Source organism: Manacus vitellinus, unplaced genomic scaffold, assembly GCF_001715985.3.
Source record: "Manacus vitellinus isolate BGI_N305 unplaced genomic scaffold, ASM171598v3 scaffold_0_pilon, whole genome shotgun sequence".
NCBI lineage: Eukaryota > Metazoa > Chordata > Aves > Passeriformes > Pipridae > Manacus > Manacus vitellinus.
The window spans coordinates 35,758,720-35,776,460 of record NW_021938789.1 but is presented as its reverse complement, the minus strand read 5'-3'; positions in this window follow the sequence as shown (position 1 = coordinate 35,776,460).

Here is a 17,741-nt window from a genome sequence, read left to right as displayed (position 1 = left end):
GGAAATGGAAATGGAAGAATACAATTCTATTTGCTTCAGCAATGTGGAAATATGATGTTCTGGAGGTTTCATATCCTTTCCAAACCCTTCAATTAGACCTGTAGTGTTCGTGCCACTTTGGCTCTTGACAGTATATTTATTTTATGTGCAAACAATTCACTCATCACCTAAATGACCACAAAGTACAGTTGTTCTGTAAGTTTGTTTTCAAGGGATATTTTGCCCTCTTTCCCTCTGTTTTTTTTTTTTAAGTGCAGACAGCTTTCAAACGTGCTTGTGCATCCTGCCTGCCTGTTCAAGTGCAGCTGCCTTGGCTGTAAATTCCTCCTCTGATATTTGCCTTCCTGAATATTAAAAGTGAAGAATATAAGATGTTGCCTTCTACTTCTTTTGCAGCATTGACTGTGCCCAGTTCACTGTTTGAATTCTTCTCATTTGTATCCTAAAAGTAATGGTATTATATTTTATAATTAATGTTGACAAATTCAATAGTGCTTGTGGCCCATATCCAAAACTATCTTTTCTTAAGGCTGGAGTTAAAAATTATCGTGTCTAGCTAGGTCTCTAGCCCTGAAGTTTGTATTTCACTCTTGCCAGCAGTGTGTTTTTTATATGTGTCCATCTCACAATTTGACATATCACTTGTAAGGCCTTAAAGATATGTCAACAAGAAAATCAATTGAAGACAAGTTCCATTAACTGAATAAGAACGGATGTGTACATAAGGTAACTTATTCCTCATTAAAGGAGAAAGTGTATGACCTTTGCAGCACTTAAGCCTGAAACAGGTGATAGGTAGATGGTGTGGAAGATTATCTTTCTATAAGGCTCTTGCCTGAGCCATTTGGAGTTAGTTGTTATGCAAAAGTTTGTTACATACACCTGCCAGCTAATGCTCAGTAGATCTTTGTCATACTACAGGTGTGACAGGTTCTGACAGAACCTAGTTGATTTAAATAATAGATTTGTTACAAATATAGAGTTTTCCATGTTTAGCTTTTGAAATTTTTTTCATAACTGTGAAGCAGAGACTTGCAGAACTGCACTGCTAGAACTATGCCCTAAATTATCTTATACTCGCACTACTAAATAGGGACTAGGTTAAACTGCAGTAATCAACAAGATTGTTTTTCTGAACTAGTTCTCAGTGACTTTTTGACCTTTCATTAGTGACCTGTGGTGACTTAGACACACTCCAGTGAACACAGGCCACTCCCCACCAAAACTGTCCATTTTCCATGGACATTTTCTCACTGAGTGTATATTTGAAATAACTACCAGTAGGATTGTGTCTTGCAAGGGCAACTGGAAAAGGTAATCACGCTGGGCACCAATGGTCATCATAAGTTTATAGACATCTCTTTTCGCAACTGCTCTACCCTTCTCTTTTGCTGTGTGTTCTTTAGCAATACTCAGCACAGAACTTGAAGATTCCCCACAAATATAATCCCCACAAATATAGTAACTACAGGCCCTTTAGATAACAATAAAGCTTTTTAATCTGTCTTTTCTCAGTTTGTGCCCTCTGGAGACGGGCAATGAAAAAGATGCACCACTTCTATCAACCTATTTAGAAGAGTCTGAAAGCAGATAGCATTTTATCTGCGTGGTAGCGTATCATCATTTTCTGCCTTAAATCTTCTTTGAACTTACCAAAGACTCTGTCAGCTTCAGTTCTTTTGGTTTCTTTCTTGTCCCATGTTAACCTCGTGATCTATAATTAGGTCTTTCAATTTTTATCCAGGTTTGAAAGAGAATTATTTTAAAAGGAAAAATCAAAAGGCAAACACACAAGCTGCCAGAGGACTTAATGCTGTTCTCAAAAGCTTATGATTTTTTTAAAAGCTCTCTAGCATTCATGATAGGTTTTTTTCAGCACGTTAACAAGACCAACAAATACAGTGATGGTAACAACCTAGAAAAAAAAAAAAAACCACAAACCTTTTCTATGACATTCCTTTAGTGCTGTAGAATTACTTTCATAGTTACAAACCACTATTTTTTTCCTCTTGAGTTTAAGAATTTATAGCAAGCTATCTGTAGTTAATTCGAAACTTTTGGATAAAAATGTATCTTAAAACCTCTTATACATATTTTGAGACATACCTATTATATGTGTCGACCACTTGGGCTTTGATTTTGCCATTTAAGTGTTCATCACTCAGCTCTGGCCACAAGTGGAATACAGAATGTCAGCAAAAAAATGACTGCTCTGAATCCAGTCTAGGTTTGACTTAGAATAAGCATCTCATTTTTCACTCTGTAGCCATAAATTTCACTAACACATCTTACAATGTCCCACTTGAGTGTATTCCAGAGAACCTTTTTCCTAATTTTCTGAAATCTTACCTGAACTCTGGAAATTACTTATCTGTGGAGGACTTTAGTTTTGACTCCCAGTAGATCCACAGGAAATTGCTAGGATTAGTTCAGGCAAGGACGAATACTTCTGTCAGTTCAGGAACTATATTTCTTTATTTGCTGTGTCTGAAGGCAAGGGCAATCTCATTCTGTACTTTGACTTTACGTACTGTGAACAAGAGGTGATAGAATATAGCAAAAATTCTACATAAAACATAAATTTCAGTTGCTATATATTAGATAAAAAAGAGATATATACTGCAGATTTTTTACTTAGGAAATAATGTCTAAACAGCAGCTTTTCAAGTTGTAGCTCCAAAATTAAATCCATTTAGAGTGCACTTATTCTAAATAGAAAATGTTTTGTAGATGCAATTGTTCTGTTGCAAGAAATCACATCCATATTATTCTTTTTCTGTGTGTAAAGTACTTTATATAACTGTAGTTGTGTAATGAAGTAAAGATTAGTATACTGCATATATGAGACTTGTACTGTAATTGCAAAGAAAAAATACTTTCCTTGCATTCAACCTAACATTTTCTGAAGTTGTCATTTGCATTTATGAAGTCAAGCCCAAAATGTAGAATTTTTTGCTTTTTGGAAAATGTTAACCTAAAACTGGAACACAGAAATTAATTACAGTGTGCTGTGTTGGAGTTTATATCTGGACAGCCAGAATCAAAAGATCTTTTTTAACTTCAATTATCACAATTCCAAACTGAAAAGACAGGAGGTTAAGAAAGATTTTAGTAGTAACATTTTCTACATAAGATGAATGTATAGCATAGTTCAGAAATCTGTACTAAAGGGCTAATCTTCTGAGTGTCAGATTAGTTAGAATTATTTAACATATTCTATATAGCTGAAAAATCTTTTAAACTGGGATTCAACTGTTTCTGTTATAGGATGTGTATTCATTGTTGAGTTAATCCTTGGGAAGAGAATTGAAATCTTCACTCTTTTCCGTTTTATATCAGAAATCATATCATCATTAAGTTGCAGAATTCACCTGTCAGTCACAAGTAAATTTCTTATCAGTTTTGCTTGTTAATTACTCTTATTTACTTCTTAAATAAAGAGATGAGAGAACAAGCAAGACACTGAATATAACTTTAAAAGAAACCCCTTACCATGCATAGTCATGTGTTGATATTTAACGTAGGAATATCAATTTAAATATGGATTAAAAACTGAAGTTAGATTAAGGACAGTCCAAGTGAAATAATATTAAACAGATGAAGGTTAGAGAGCACAAATCATCCTAAGGAAAAGAAAGGGCAAGAAACTTGTTACAAAAGAAAAAATGGAGGAAAAGTGCAGTTGTAGTTAATCTGTTAAAACTGCGTTAGCATTGGACTAATTCCATAAGAAGTGAGTCAGAATTTTTGATTTCAGTGGGAATAATTAGGTGAAGTGGGTCAAGAGCCTGACTTGGTCCTATACTGCATCTTAAAATAACTTCAGCTCTCAGTGGTGGGTTGATTAGATTTTATGTTAAGCTTTTTGCTAAGCTTTGCCTTGGTCTTTTAGGGGAGTGTCAAGGAGGTGGGAAAGTAGTAAGAAAAGTACTTGTGACATTAACTGTTCAAGTCAACAGGCTAGTTTAATGTGATGATTCAAAAATATGTAAAAATCTTGAAGGACAATAACAGAGGTAGATAGTTACAATTTTTTGAATTACAGTAATATTGATCTGAAGGCTTGTACACGAAAGTTGAATAATATTTTAATGATAAATGTCTTGTGTTAAATGTTACAAAAGACAGAGGCAACTATTATAATGTTATAATAGCTCATAATAATCTCTCTTCTATTTTGTGCTCCATCCTCCTGCACTAATTGGTGAATCCCTGAGCACATATCTCCTTTGAGAGCATTCCTTGCACCAGCTTCAAAGTTCCCTCATGACCTGGAACAACAGAGATAAAGAGCACCTGCTGGGTCCTAGTCCCATTGAGTAAAGAGGAGGAGTGGATTACAATAGCTTCTTCATGGTGAGACAATCCAATCATAAAATGGGATTAAAAGAAATGAGTATGAGCCTCTGCTGATGAATCTCAGCATGCTTTACCTTGTTGGAAACATGTGTCTTCTGATTTTGGTTAATAAGAAAGTTGACAAACTCCTTCTATTTCTGACCTCTTCTACAGCTGTTCTCAAGTGTTCAGAAAATAGTTCAGGGACATAGACATATTTATTTTCACCTCCTATGAATAGATAGATGAGGAGGTAATGTTGCCCTCCATTGTTTTGACTCCAGCTGAGGCACGGTGTAGAATCTCCAGTTATTTGGTACTCACATCTTGGAAGCCCTGTTTCTAAATCATATATGTTGTCTGTATTCAGGCTGAATCTTCTTGCCAGTATTTCTTATCATGAATAGGATAACTGCGATGCATGTATGTAATTCAGACAGGACAACCGACAAAAGGGAACTGAAAAAGCATGCCTGGGTCTTTTGTGGGTTACCACAACAATAAGAAGCTTTTCAATATAATTGCTGGTAATGTTTAAAGATTTTGTTAATTTTGACCTTAACTACAGTTACGGTTTTTCAGTGACACAGAAAAACCCATGTGATTTTAGCATTCTGTGAAATATACATGTAAAATTCTTATAGGGTATTCATTAGTATCAAAGGCTCTCCTTCTGGATGAAAGGAATGATTCTTGAGTTCAGGTAAAACTAAAAGAAAACACAAAAAAAGTTTTGATTTATTTCATGGAACTTTGATGTCTTTTAAATTACAATTAGTGTTTGTAGAAAAATCACAGCTAATATCTTGCGCATAAAAAAATGTGGAAATTCATAAGGAGTACAGAGTGTTTGCAGTGTTTGGGCAGAAAATTCTTTACAGCTAAGCTGCTACCAGACTAACCCTCCTGTTTTTTACCTTGTTGAACTGCGCATACCTGTGTGTTGATCATTGTACTAATTTGATTAGGTATACGAAAGTCCTGAACCCTAGCTCTTCACCTCATCCTGTATTTTTGACAATCATTGTCAGACCATGAGTCCACAGTTCACAGCAACCTTGACAGCCCTAAAAGTCAGTACAGACATGTAAGTCATGTCTTTCTTGTGCACAGTATGTACAGAGAGCGTTTGCTCCTGGGATTGTTCTAAAAACAAAAAAACCCCAATGTTAGTGCTGCTACAGGGCTCAACTGTTGAGATGCATCTAAAATGGTTTTTCTATTGTCAAAAACCATTTTGGGCTATATTTTTTCAGTTTTGTAATCAAACAGGCTGGTTTCTGTACAAACAAACAAAACAAACAAACAAAAAACCCCACAAAGACCAAACCCAAACCAAATCAAAACAAAAAAACCCAAATCAAACCAAACTAAAACAAAAACAAAACCAAAAAAATTAAAAAGCCAAAAACTAACCAGATATCCTGGTTTCCTCCTGGTAAAACCAGGAAAGAAAACCAGAAAGAAAATCAAGAGGGAGTTACTGTTTTATTAAAAAAAATCCTGTACTCATTTAAGTCAGTTTTGAATCTATGGTTCAACAGTGAGTAAGGATCTCCATATTATAAAGGTGATTACATTTTTCATGAGTGACAAAACCAAAAGGATGTCAGTATTGTTCTGACAGAATGGAGTTGTTATCACTGTATTCCTATTCCAATTTGTGTAATTATTTTCTCCTTGCATAACTTTACCTGCAGTTCCAAATAGATCCAACGAATAGATGCAACCTTAATTCCTATTACAAAATATTATTTAAGATCACTGTAGCCCCTGTAATTTATCTTAAAACTAGCAGCAGTTCCTGAGTCTGAAAATATTTTTGCATGGTATACACTCAATTTGTGCTTTGAGATCCTTGTCAAGTGATATGTGTATATGACTATATAACATTATATGTTAGATAAAGTGGGGGTTTCTAGCTAAACAAGTCAAATGGCATAAAGTTAGCCAAACTTTTGCTAGGAGGAAAGGGATCAATCCAGTACTCTTTAGATCTTTTTTTCTTTTCATTCACCATTCTGTCAGTTACTCGATCAGCACCTTTTGCGTAGATGCAGGTAGGAGATGGAAAGGAGAGAAAAAGGTTGGCTAAAGGGAGAAATTCTGTTGTAGCCTAATCCTCAGCTGGAAGAAGTGTAACATTCATGAAGTCAAATTGTACCACAGAAGAGAACCACATTCCTTCCATCACAAGAAACATCTCCTTCATATCTCTTGCCTCTCAGGATGGGAATGCTACTCTATAGTTCTACTTTTTTTCCTCATGTTACACTGGCTGTCAATAAAATCAATGAGATCCCCGAAAAGCACTCTGTGAGTAAATGCTTTAAGATAGAGAAAGAAGAAGTCAGGAAAAGTCAGACATGTATTCTGGGTTGCTGACTTGAAAACCCCCAAAATCTCACATTTTTATGTACCTTAAAGGAACAATTGAGGTAATTTTTGATAACAAGTGTCTTATATCAGACATGATGAATTCAATCAGTACTCCCCCAAATCAAGCAAAAGAAAACATGAAGATCAGGTTTGCTGATAGGATAAAAGATATCTCAACTGTAAAATCAGTAATTCTACAGGATGAAAAGGTTCAAATGGCACACCACCTTTACAAATGTGGATTAAAGATGTGCTGTCATGTATTTTGCACTTGCTGGAAAAGCAGAGTTTTTCTTTTTATACTGTACAACCTAGAGAATAAAAAAAAAGTGGCACCAAGTGCTTTCAATGCTCCAACTTGTCAGTAAACATTATCGATAATCACTATTTGTATCAGTGCAAATGAATGCCACTTTCAAAGCTAGATTATAAATTTGCATGAAGATTATACAATTTGGGTGAAAAATATAATCTGTCTTATTTTTCAGAGATTTTAATATGTGTTACCAACTTGTCTATTTCTAGATTTGAAAATCAATTTTCGTGAGTTTTGTCTGCAATTTATATAAAATTTTAATTATAAAATTTTACAAATCTCTGTTTCTGTATGCCTACCCTGTTCTCTCTAAGTTTATATAACTTATGTCAATGTAATTATTCCTTTGGGTTAGGCATCTTTATAGGCACCAGCTATTGAACCAAGATGTTACCATTATTCTCCCCATGTAAGATTTTCTGTTTTAATCATACATTTGTTTGGTTTCACTCTTTGGATCATTTGGATCATATATGCAGTGATTTCTAAAATTATAATTTTACAGATGCCAAAAGTCAAGGCTTTCTCATGGCACAAAACCAATAAAATAGTGATTACTGAGACAATGAGCATAGTGTAATGCTCTGTGTCCAGTGTATTTTAATTACCTGTTAGGGTAATTGTCCTCTGCATGTGATAAACACAATCAATATGGGTGCTTTTCTAAATTATTTGTCAGTTATTGATAGAAGAATGGAAATATGAATCCTTCTTGTGCTGCAAAGGATGATGCACATCAGAATAGGGACACGAACAGTTGACTTGCTGCAGTGGTGTCTCAAACAAGCTGGATGATCAACCTGACTGTAAAGGTGCCTGAATCAGTGACTTTAATTATTGCAGTTTGTGAGGCAAACAATGAAATATCAGATATTCCCATTAATATTCTGATATCCTGGTTACCTAAGCATGACTTCTTTTGTTCTTTTACTTTCTTTTTTTAAAAATTTTATTTAGCATTACAAGACATTTCATGAAGTGGTGCTATTAGTCATTTTATTAAAGTCTACATAAAAGCATTTTGATGTTTGGGCTTCCCACTATTTTGGTAACAAGGTACTTGCTTTGAATTTCCAGAACAATTTCAGTTCTTCATGCCCAATTTATACTCATTTGTTCTTGTCATATTACCCTGGCTATGAAATAACATTTCTCTTTTTTTGATACAGTGCCTCTTGATATGTCTGCAGAGGGCAATCATACCAAACCTTGAACTTCTGGCAGGCTAAGAACCTGATTCTTCCCTCCCATAGTATCTTTCTCTGTCATATCTATATCTTTTTTCTGTATCTGTAGCAAGAATGATCAGAAGACGCATCTGTGAAATTTGAAGGCCCTTCTGTGGTCACAGAAGTGCTTCTTTTTCTCTGTAGACATTGAGAAACCCTTGCCCAGTCTCCTCAGAAGGATGTTGTTCTCTCTGAACGTGGTGTGGGCGTGCTTTGGTGCTGAGCAAGGTAAGAACTCTGGCATAGTCCCACAGCAAAGAAAATCTTGTCCTCTCTTACACCTGTGATGTAATAACTAACAAGTTTGGATGTTCATAATATGGCCCAAATGCATAGTAAGACGGTTTAGCTTAAAACCCCACAGTGTTGAATATTCTGACCTGAAATCCTGCAAGCAATGGGAGCGTCCTGAGCCCTGTTGATTTTTATGTACCTAAATTGCTGAGTTATAACTTGCAGGAGAATGGGAGTTTTAGAATGGAAGTAGAACATAAATTGGTGTTATTAATTTCCAAGACAGTCATTCTTGTACTGGGCATACTTCTTTTACAGTTGCAGAAACCTATCAGCTGCTTAGGTTCAGGTTGAGTTCATTTGAATGGTTTGAGTGTCAACATGGGGGAAAAATAAGGTCTCTCAGGAAGGTCTACCAATAGAGACTCTCACTCAGAGACAGAAATACTACTTACAAATAGAGGTAGGGGTCTTTAGAAATATATCTTTGAAATAATTTTCAACACAATATGAAGAAATTGAACAAACTCTATTTATGCAAATTGCATATTATTCCACATAAACATTATGTTTATGTTACACCAATGAAGACTAACTGTGGTCTCATCACTATACTGGAAATTTTGACACTGATTAGAGTAAGATCAAGATTTCTTTTTTTCAGCTGTCCAGTCTAGGTTCATTTACAGCCATTGTGAGACGACAGATGCTCTCACCCTTCCATTACTTTGTAACTCTCATCATGTGATTGTGACCAAATTACTTGAAACTCATGTGCTTGTTCAGAGGTTATGCATGGCAGTATCCTAGACAAGTTCTGTGGATACAATGAAGATTTGTTATGCATCTACATATATTTATTAAAAAAAAAAATTAAAATGTTAGTTAACAAATATACCTGAATATAATTTTCCAGGCTTAATTTTCTAAAAATTAGCATGGATCATGCATAGAATTTTCAAAATGAAATTCTTTAAAATATTTAATTTTAAAAATTAACATTAACAATAAAATGACATTTATAAGATGTTACTGAGGGTTTTTTTATTTTGTAAATTAACAGGGAAAAAGTGAGAAAACACCTCTCGGTTTCTAATCTCTCAAGTCTCTGAGATGTCTTTGCTAGTTTAAAACAGAAAATTAAAATAGGTCATTAAATGATCTGTTGTTTGTTTGTGTTTTTTTTTTTTTTTTTAATGAAAGCTTTATGATATTCCATGAAAGAAAAAAAAAACCACTGAGGTACTTTACTAAACATTCAGAAGTGTGGCATGAAATAAAGTCAAAGTTGTACCTGCTTAAATGTTAACGTAAGAATGATTGTGGTTGTATGTAATAACAGCTGCGTAGGAAGATTTTTTCCTTTTAGTTGATTTCAAATAGGATCTATAAAGAGTAAAGCTTCATAGCAATGTTCATCTATTTTCCTTTAATTTTTTTAGAAAATCGGTGGCTTAATTTTATAAGATATTGAAGGATATATAAAACTCTCACCAACTCTTGATATTTTCTTCTGCCATTTTAGAAATGAACTGTAATTCAGGAATAATAATAATGATAACAACAAAAAAGTTGTTTTGTGAAATTTTTGGAAACTTGGTGCAGTGGGCTTATTTTATGTCTTTTTTTTAATAACAAAACCAATTTGGACACGTGGAAGCAAAATAAAAAAACTTTAAGGAAATAAACTTGTTGAGGAAAATCAGATATAATCACAGAATGGACAAGGTTAGAAGGTATCACAGGGGATCATCTGGTCCAAGGTCATACTACAGCACATCGCATAGGTTTGAGTCCAGATGGTTCTGGAATATCTCCAGTGAGGGAGACTCCACAACCTCTCTGGGTAATCTGTTCCAGTGTGTGGTCACTCTCACAGTAAAGTTCTTCCTCATGTTCAGGTGGAACTTCCTGTGCATCAGTTTCTGCCCATTGCCTCTTGGCCTATAGCTTGGCACCACCAAGAAGAGCCTGGCTCCATCCTCTTGGCACTCCACCCCTTAGATATTTATGCACATTAATGAGGCCCCCTCTCAGTTGTCTCTTCTCGATGTTGAACAGGCCCAACTCACTCAGCCTTTCCTCATAAGATAAATGCTCTAGTCCTCCAGTCATCCTCACTGATCTCCCCCGGACTCGAATGAAGAATGAATGATTTAATGGCAAAGGAAATAGAGGATTATAATGGACGTATGAAAAATGCTTTTGTGATACACTAGAAAATGGAAAAATAAGACTTTTAAATTTGCATTTCATTAAAATGAATCAGTATATAAAAGCACACAGTTTTGAAGAGTACAAAAATAGAGTTTTCAACAGTCTGGTTAGCCTTGTTTATCACAGACATACTGTAATATCACCCAGTGACTGGGGAATTCATGATACTTTATTCTTCTATTTGTCATATTTATTATGACATAACTTTGGAAGTGAGATCATAAATGTTTCCTTTACCTACTAAAAGACATCTCTTTGTTTTTTATTCAATAACTATGCTACCATTAAAACAATGAAAAGCCCAATATCTGTGATGCATAGATGAATATGTACAATAAAGTATGCACCATGAATTATAATTTACTAATCATACACCAAGTTGCTTTTTAGGATAAAGTTTGCATCAAAGCAGAGCCAAGGTAAGGATAAAGTGTATGATCCATGGGTGAACTCAAATGCAAAAAAAAAAGAAATAATCCCAAAGCAGTTATATCTGAAGATGCAAGAATGAAATCACATAAAAAGTATTGCTTAATAAAAAAACTAAACATCACATAAGCAAGAGACCATACAGTTTATTACATGGCTTTTTAGCAGTAGGATTCCTTAAAAGATACTATTATTTCTATTGATCTATTTCTGTTTAAAAATGTAATGTCACTCAATATATTCTAGATATCTGTAATCTTTGTTTCAGGAATTGCAATACTGGAGTAGGTGGTCCAGGGGTCTGTCTAGCCTAGTATTTTCATCTGACCTTAGGAAGGATATTATTTACTGTATCTATAGCTACAGAGAAAAAAAAAAGAAAGATAAAAGAAGAAATGTGAGAATTTTTGGGTTGGTTAATCTGAAAGAATTTTCTTTTTTTCCTTTCTGTTCCTCTAGGTCTTAAACTCACTTCTACTGGATATGAAGCTTTTAGCCTTTGTTCTGAAGTTTTATACATATTCCAAAATAAAGTTTATTGACACTTGTAGGAACTCTGGATGTTCATCAGATATATATGTTCTTTCTGGATATCTAAGATTTTGACCTCAATAGCTTTGAGGGACAGTGGCTTCTATTCTACTATGTATGTTCTGCTAAAAAGTATTTATGATTAGTTTGCCAGTCTTTAATTGCACTATTTCCTGGTTATTTATTACAAAAAATGGAGATGAGAAGCTCCCAACTATTTCCAGACTATCAGTTCATATGGTTTTATTGTGATGGGTATAGCTTTAAATCAAGTAACCTTTTCCTATCCTTTTTAAATGAAACAATTCCAACCTTACTGAACCTTTTTCCATCCATTTGATAATTTCTCTGAACTTTTTGCAGAGATTTGAACTCCCATTTCTGAACATCTGCCAGTTCTTTAGCATTTTTTTTGAAACACTGTGATGAGTGCTGCACATATTATTCTGGAGGAGATGGCATTTTAGATGGATATGTGGTAATTTCTTGACTGTAATGGTACATTGAGAAATTGATGGTTTTTATTTCCTCCTTTTCTCTTTTTTCATTGTCATTTAGTTTAGAAGGCACAGTCTAACTTTTTCCAAACCCTGTATATGAGTACCAAACAGAAATTGAAAGGAGATATGATCACTCTTTTTTATTTTCTTTCTCCATATCAGTGTTGAATTCAATTACTGCTGTCTTTGAAGTTTTCTGGCCCAGCTAGAAAGAATATCCTCTCCTTTGACAAGTAATTTAGTCTAGGGAGAAGTTCTGGGCTGGTGGCTGGGGTAAGGGCTTGCACTGCCTTCCTCTGGCAGAGTGGAGCTACACAAAGGGTTGGCAAGGACAGATGCCAGGAAAGCTTCTCATTGCAGTCACTCTTAGACCCTTAAGTTACCTGTTGCTGGTTAGTGTGACAGTCTCTAGTTTGCTGCCCTAGATTAAACCTATGACCAGGGCTCCGTGCCCGTGATAGGGGAGTTGGAACTAGATGATCTTCATGATCCCTTCGAACACAACCTGTTCTGTGATTTGAAGGGAAAAAGGAATTTTCCCTTTTGTCAGACTTTTTTAGCCTATAGCTTTTTATATCATATTGTGTCAGGCATCATCTGGGGGTTTTCTTCAAAAAGTTCCCTTCTATTACAGAATCTCTAGATGTAGGCAGTATCCTTAATCACTGCAGCCTTCCTCCTCTGGTGTGTTTTCATTTTAAAGGCCTTTGATCTTTTGTATTAAAGTCTCTATTCTGTGATCAGATGCTGAGGCATAATTTGTGCATTGAAGGGTGTTTTACATCTTGTGGATGAGATGCTGAAGAATTTTGTGCTGTCTGTGTATCAGATGTATACCTGATTAACTTGGTGGAAGTAGCCCTAAAGGAACACTGCTTTGTAGTCCGAGTTCCTGAGTATGTGTGGAAGGGGAAGAGGGAAAAGCAGGAGAGGTGGAGAGAAGAGATTTGGAGCAAATGTGAGCGTAACTGCATTCTTAAGGTTGAGTGTTTGCTGTGTTAAAGGATGTGGTCTTAGACAGGAATGCAGCCTTGAAACTTGTTCCTTGATTTTGCTTAAAGTAAGTAGAATATAGACTGAAATTTGTCCCTTGCTGTAGCCCGTGTTCTAGGCTGCAGAGTACCTTTTCCACTGTCTAGTCCACTTGCTTCACAAACATTATGTGGAGTTGGCTTCCAGCTACACTCTGTGATTTTTGTGGGTTTTGAGACTCCTCTTTGTCCTTGTGATTCTTAAATTGAATTTAGTACACTAAGTCAAAGATATAGAATTCATTAAAGGGAATAAGTAAGAAAAAAGAGATGTTTCAGTGCTGTGGAATTAAAACCCCTCTTATATTCGGATCTAAGATCTGTCTCAAATATAAAGGCTTTGCATAATAATGAATTCTCCATGAATAATCATAATCAGAAAATATGCCATGGAAAATGGCATACAGAGCAAATTTCTCTACCATTTCCTAAAAATTTGGAGATTATGTAAAAATGAAGTGTAAAATTTGGGCTCCTATACAGGTTCTTTCAAGTAATTTCTTCACTGCTCTTTAATGTTTTATGGTATAGATGACCTTGGGCAATATTTTTTTTTTAATGTAAGGATAATATTTTAAAGATGTTTTACTTTTATTTGCCATCTGTTTATTTCTAGACATTTGGACAGAGAAGCCAGGATGCTGCACATGTGGTACACACAGAAGCCAGATAATAAAACAATAAAACAAACTTTCCTTTTTTTTTTTTTTTTTTGTTTCTTTCTGAAGGACTAAGCAGGTCATGAATTCTAAAATCTAATCTTCTATAAGTGTTAGTAATGAGACAGTGCAGCTGAGAGGCATGGCTTCTTCCCACAAGGTTTTACTTTCATAATGAATTAAGTCATATGAAGTGTGGAATCTGAGATGAGACATGAAATTTTTAGGTGGTGCCAGCTGGCATAGCTCCATTAAAATCAATGGAAAGATACCAGTTTTTACCACCAGCTTGTGACTCACTCCTAGGGGAAATAAAGTAGTTGATATAAATGTTTCAGTCATGAGCCTTTTAGAGTGAACTATTGACATGGCAAGGACAGATGCTGGTATTCAAAATCAGAGGTACTTTGGGATATTATATTCTGGATGTGAAAGAAGCCACAGGTTTTCTCTCTATCACCCAGTATTGCTTTGAACCTAACAGAAAATAGATGAATGATGTGAAATTTCTTAGGGCTGTGGATTAAACTGGGGCTGCTGCAGAACATTAGGATGAATTCTAGCTTTTCTTAAAGAGTCAGTCAGAGAAGGGGAAAATCAAATCTTTTCCTCTTCATTCCTCATGAGACATATTGAATTGTACTACTGAGTTCTTTGTAGCAATATGACTATTGATAGATACTGTAACTACTAAATTCAGTAAAACAACTTATGCTGATAATATTCATGTCACTTTCTGTCTTTTACTGTAAGATGGGAGTGGGATGTTGTGTTCCAAAGTGAATGTGGCAATAGCAAGAGCAAAATGTGTGAGGATGCATGAACGGGCTTGGAAAGAAGAGGAAGCAGCTATGGATTTTTGAAGAACCGGTTTCAGATTTTGCAAATTCCTACTATGAGCTCCAAAAGCCACCAAGCAAGCAAAATCTAGAATAAGAAGCAGAAACATAGTTGATTTATCTACTTTAACTTTACGCTTTAACATTAAGATGATCAGGGAGAAAAAAAGCAGGTAAGAGGCAAAACAGAATTATCTTGTCCCTTCACTGGAAAACTGCAATAGACCTTTATGAGTCCTGCTTATACAAGATGTGAAAGTGGTTTATTTCATGGACAGCCTTATTTCTCTGTTTACTTTACCCTTGGATCAGTGCACAAGCAAGTTTCTCACTTTGGAGTTTTATTCATGAAGCTATCATTGAACAAACTAGCTCAACTGTTTTCCTTCCAAATGAAAAAGGGAACAGTTCTGTGGTCTCAGATTTACCCTCTAGCTAAGTCATCTGAAATCTCACCAAGTTACAACTTATATTCTACCCATTTTAACTATTACAGTGACAATGAATGGACTTCTAGCAGTTTCAAAATATGCCCCATTAACTGTAATATATGCTAAAGTTTGTTGCAGAATTTTAATTTTCTGCCTTTCAGTACAGCTGTACTTTTTTCTATAAAGTGGCTTTTCTGTTGAAGAGAATACTGGCACTAAAACACTAACAATTACATTTTTCCTGAATTCTTAAATTTATTGAAATCATAAGTTAGGATCATAGGATATTTCAGACTGGAAAGGACCTTGGGAGTCATCCTCATGCAATTGCCTACTCAAAGCAGTATCAGTTGTGGAGTGAGATGAGGTTACTCAGGGATTTACCCAACCAAGTCTTGAAAATCTTATATGTGTAGTTGCAGAATCCTAGGGTAAGAGGGGGACCCCAAAAGCTGACTGCACTGGAAGCTGAATTGAGCCTGATTGGGAATGAATGGCAAAAACACGCCATGTGACTGGGCCAGAGACCAGTCTAACTGGTCTATGTCTAACTTGGCATAGATTACCTCAGGAGAGGGCATTTACATGCAAAATGCTCACTGAACCTGACCTGATGTGACCAATCACAGCCAGCAGCACTCCACCCTCACCCTCTGTCCACCGATCAATCTTGCTCTCAACTAAAAGAGGAACGCCCTTCCTTTCAGAAGTGAGAGAGAGTCCCTTTCCCCTGTGTCTGGCAATGATGTAAGATGGTATTAAATAGCATTAGGGTTTGACCACTCCCACACGACTCCAGGCTCTGCCCCTTCATGGCTACTATGAAAAATTAACCCTGTCCTTGGCTGAAACCAGGACAATTAGAGCATCTCCTGAGGTCAGCTACAGTTCTCAAGCATCATGAGCATGTGTACTCTCTCCCAGTGACTCTTCAGGCAGTCTGCAGGACCATGACTTCCTGCTGTTGCTAGACAGTGTGGCTGGTGGACAGGAAGAAGTAGAGTGCTGAATTGGTCAGCTAGTGTGACCTTGTGCATGTGTGACTGAGTATGTGCCCAGTGTAAAAGTAAGTTTTAATATTTTTAATACTCTTTCCATGTAATTGAAGTATTAGAAATAAGATTAGCAATAGTAGCTTGAGATCAATTTTTATACGATCAGGGTCAGTTGTCAACCCACTCAGTCACCAAGATGTGCAACTAGATTTATCAGTACCCAGTTTATCTGATTGTCTTGCTTGCTTTTGGGCTTAATTTGTTTTGCTTGCTCTCTTCCACCGCATCATTGAGCGTGGTTGTATTGTGATCATTAATGAGCTAGTAAATGTCCGTGAAGGTAAGCAATTAATATTTGTGATGCTGAGTGTTACACTAAGAATAAGGCAAAGGATTCAAAAATAAAATGAAACTAAGAAAAGGCTTTATATAAATTTCAGGACATCTGAGGATGATTTACAAGTCCACATTCACTGTTTATCAGGACTGTGGACCTAACTGGGGTACACTCTACATCTCATCAAACTCTTGCACTTGTTTCCTTTTCTGGCACAGGAGGGTATAGGCTAGGAGATATGGCTGGTGCTTGCTTGAATGTGACAGGAAGCTGACAGGATGCTCTTAAGCCTGCTAGACAACTATTCCTGCCTGTCTTGTTCACACTGTTCAGTTATGTGGCCAGTAGACATGCCCCATAAGGGAAACAGGTTAGTGCACCTAATTAAAATTGCTAATTTAACTGAGCAGTCAGAAATATTCTTTTTCCCCTACTGTCTTAAGTCATGTGGGCAGCTTCTAAAACACTTAGCTAAATGACTTTTTCTTTAACAGCATCTCAGAGAGGTAGTAGTCCTGGTTTTCAAGATCCGTACAAACTCGTCAAATATATTCCTGTGCTGCAATAGCTGAACAAAAGCTAAGGGAAATGGAAAAATATGTAAAAGACGTTTTGAGAGTTGGAAGCTAGACTTAATTCATGCAAGTAATACAAGTTTCCTCAGACTGTAGTGACTTAGTTTAACTGGGATTGGAGAATATTTCTTTTTAAGATATAAACTATCGTTACATGAAACTTTATTTCCTGGTAGCTGTAAGGAGTGTACCAGCAGTGATTTTTTGTCAACTGTCTAAGAGGTTTTATTTTTAACTACCTGCTCATTCATCACAAGACTATTCACTGGAAAAGGTGGCTGTAAAATTTTTGTGATCTCTCACATTTATTTTTGTTCAATGATAGAAATAATTAATTGTTTTCATGAAAGATTCAAGTCAAAATATGTATTGTGCAAGCAGAAAGGTTTCTTATTCAGTTCTCTCTACATTCCTCTCCTCAGAAAAAATCCAATTTTGTAAACTTTCCAGTTAGAAACTTTCCAAATTGATACAACTCTGAACAACACGTTGCTTTGATAAATATCTTATTAATGATAAGAACAATGTAGGGACTCCTGGTGTCAACAAGTCTACAGTCACAGGCAAAAAAAAAATCATTCTGAGCAAATTCATTACTACATGTAGGTCTTCTAGACTGACACTGGAATCAGTGTCATCCATTCTTCAAAATTCTGCTAAGATTTTCTTCAAATTAGATAAGACATGAGTCAGGATACACT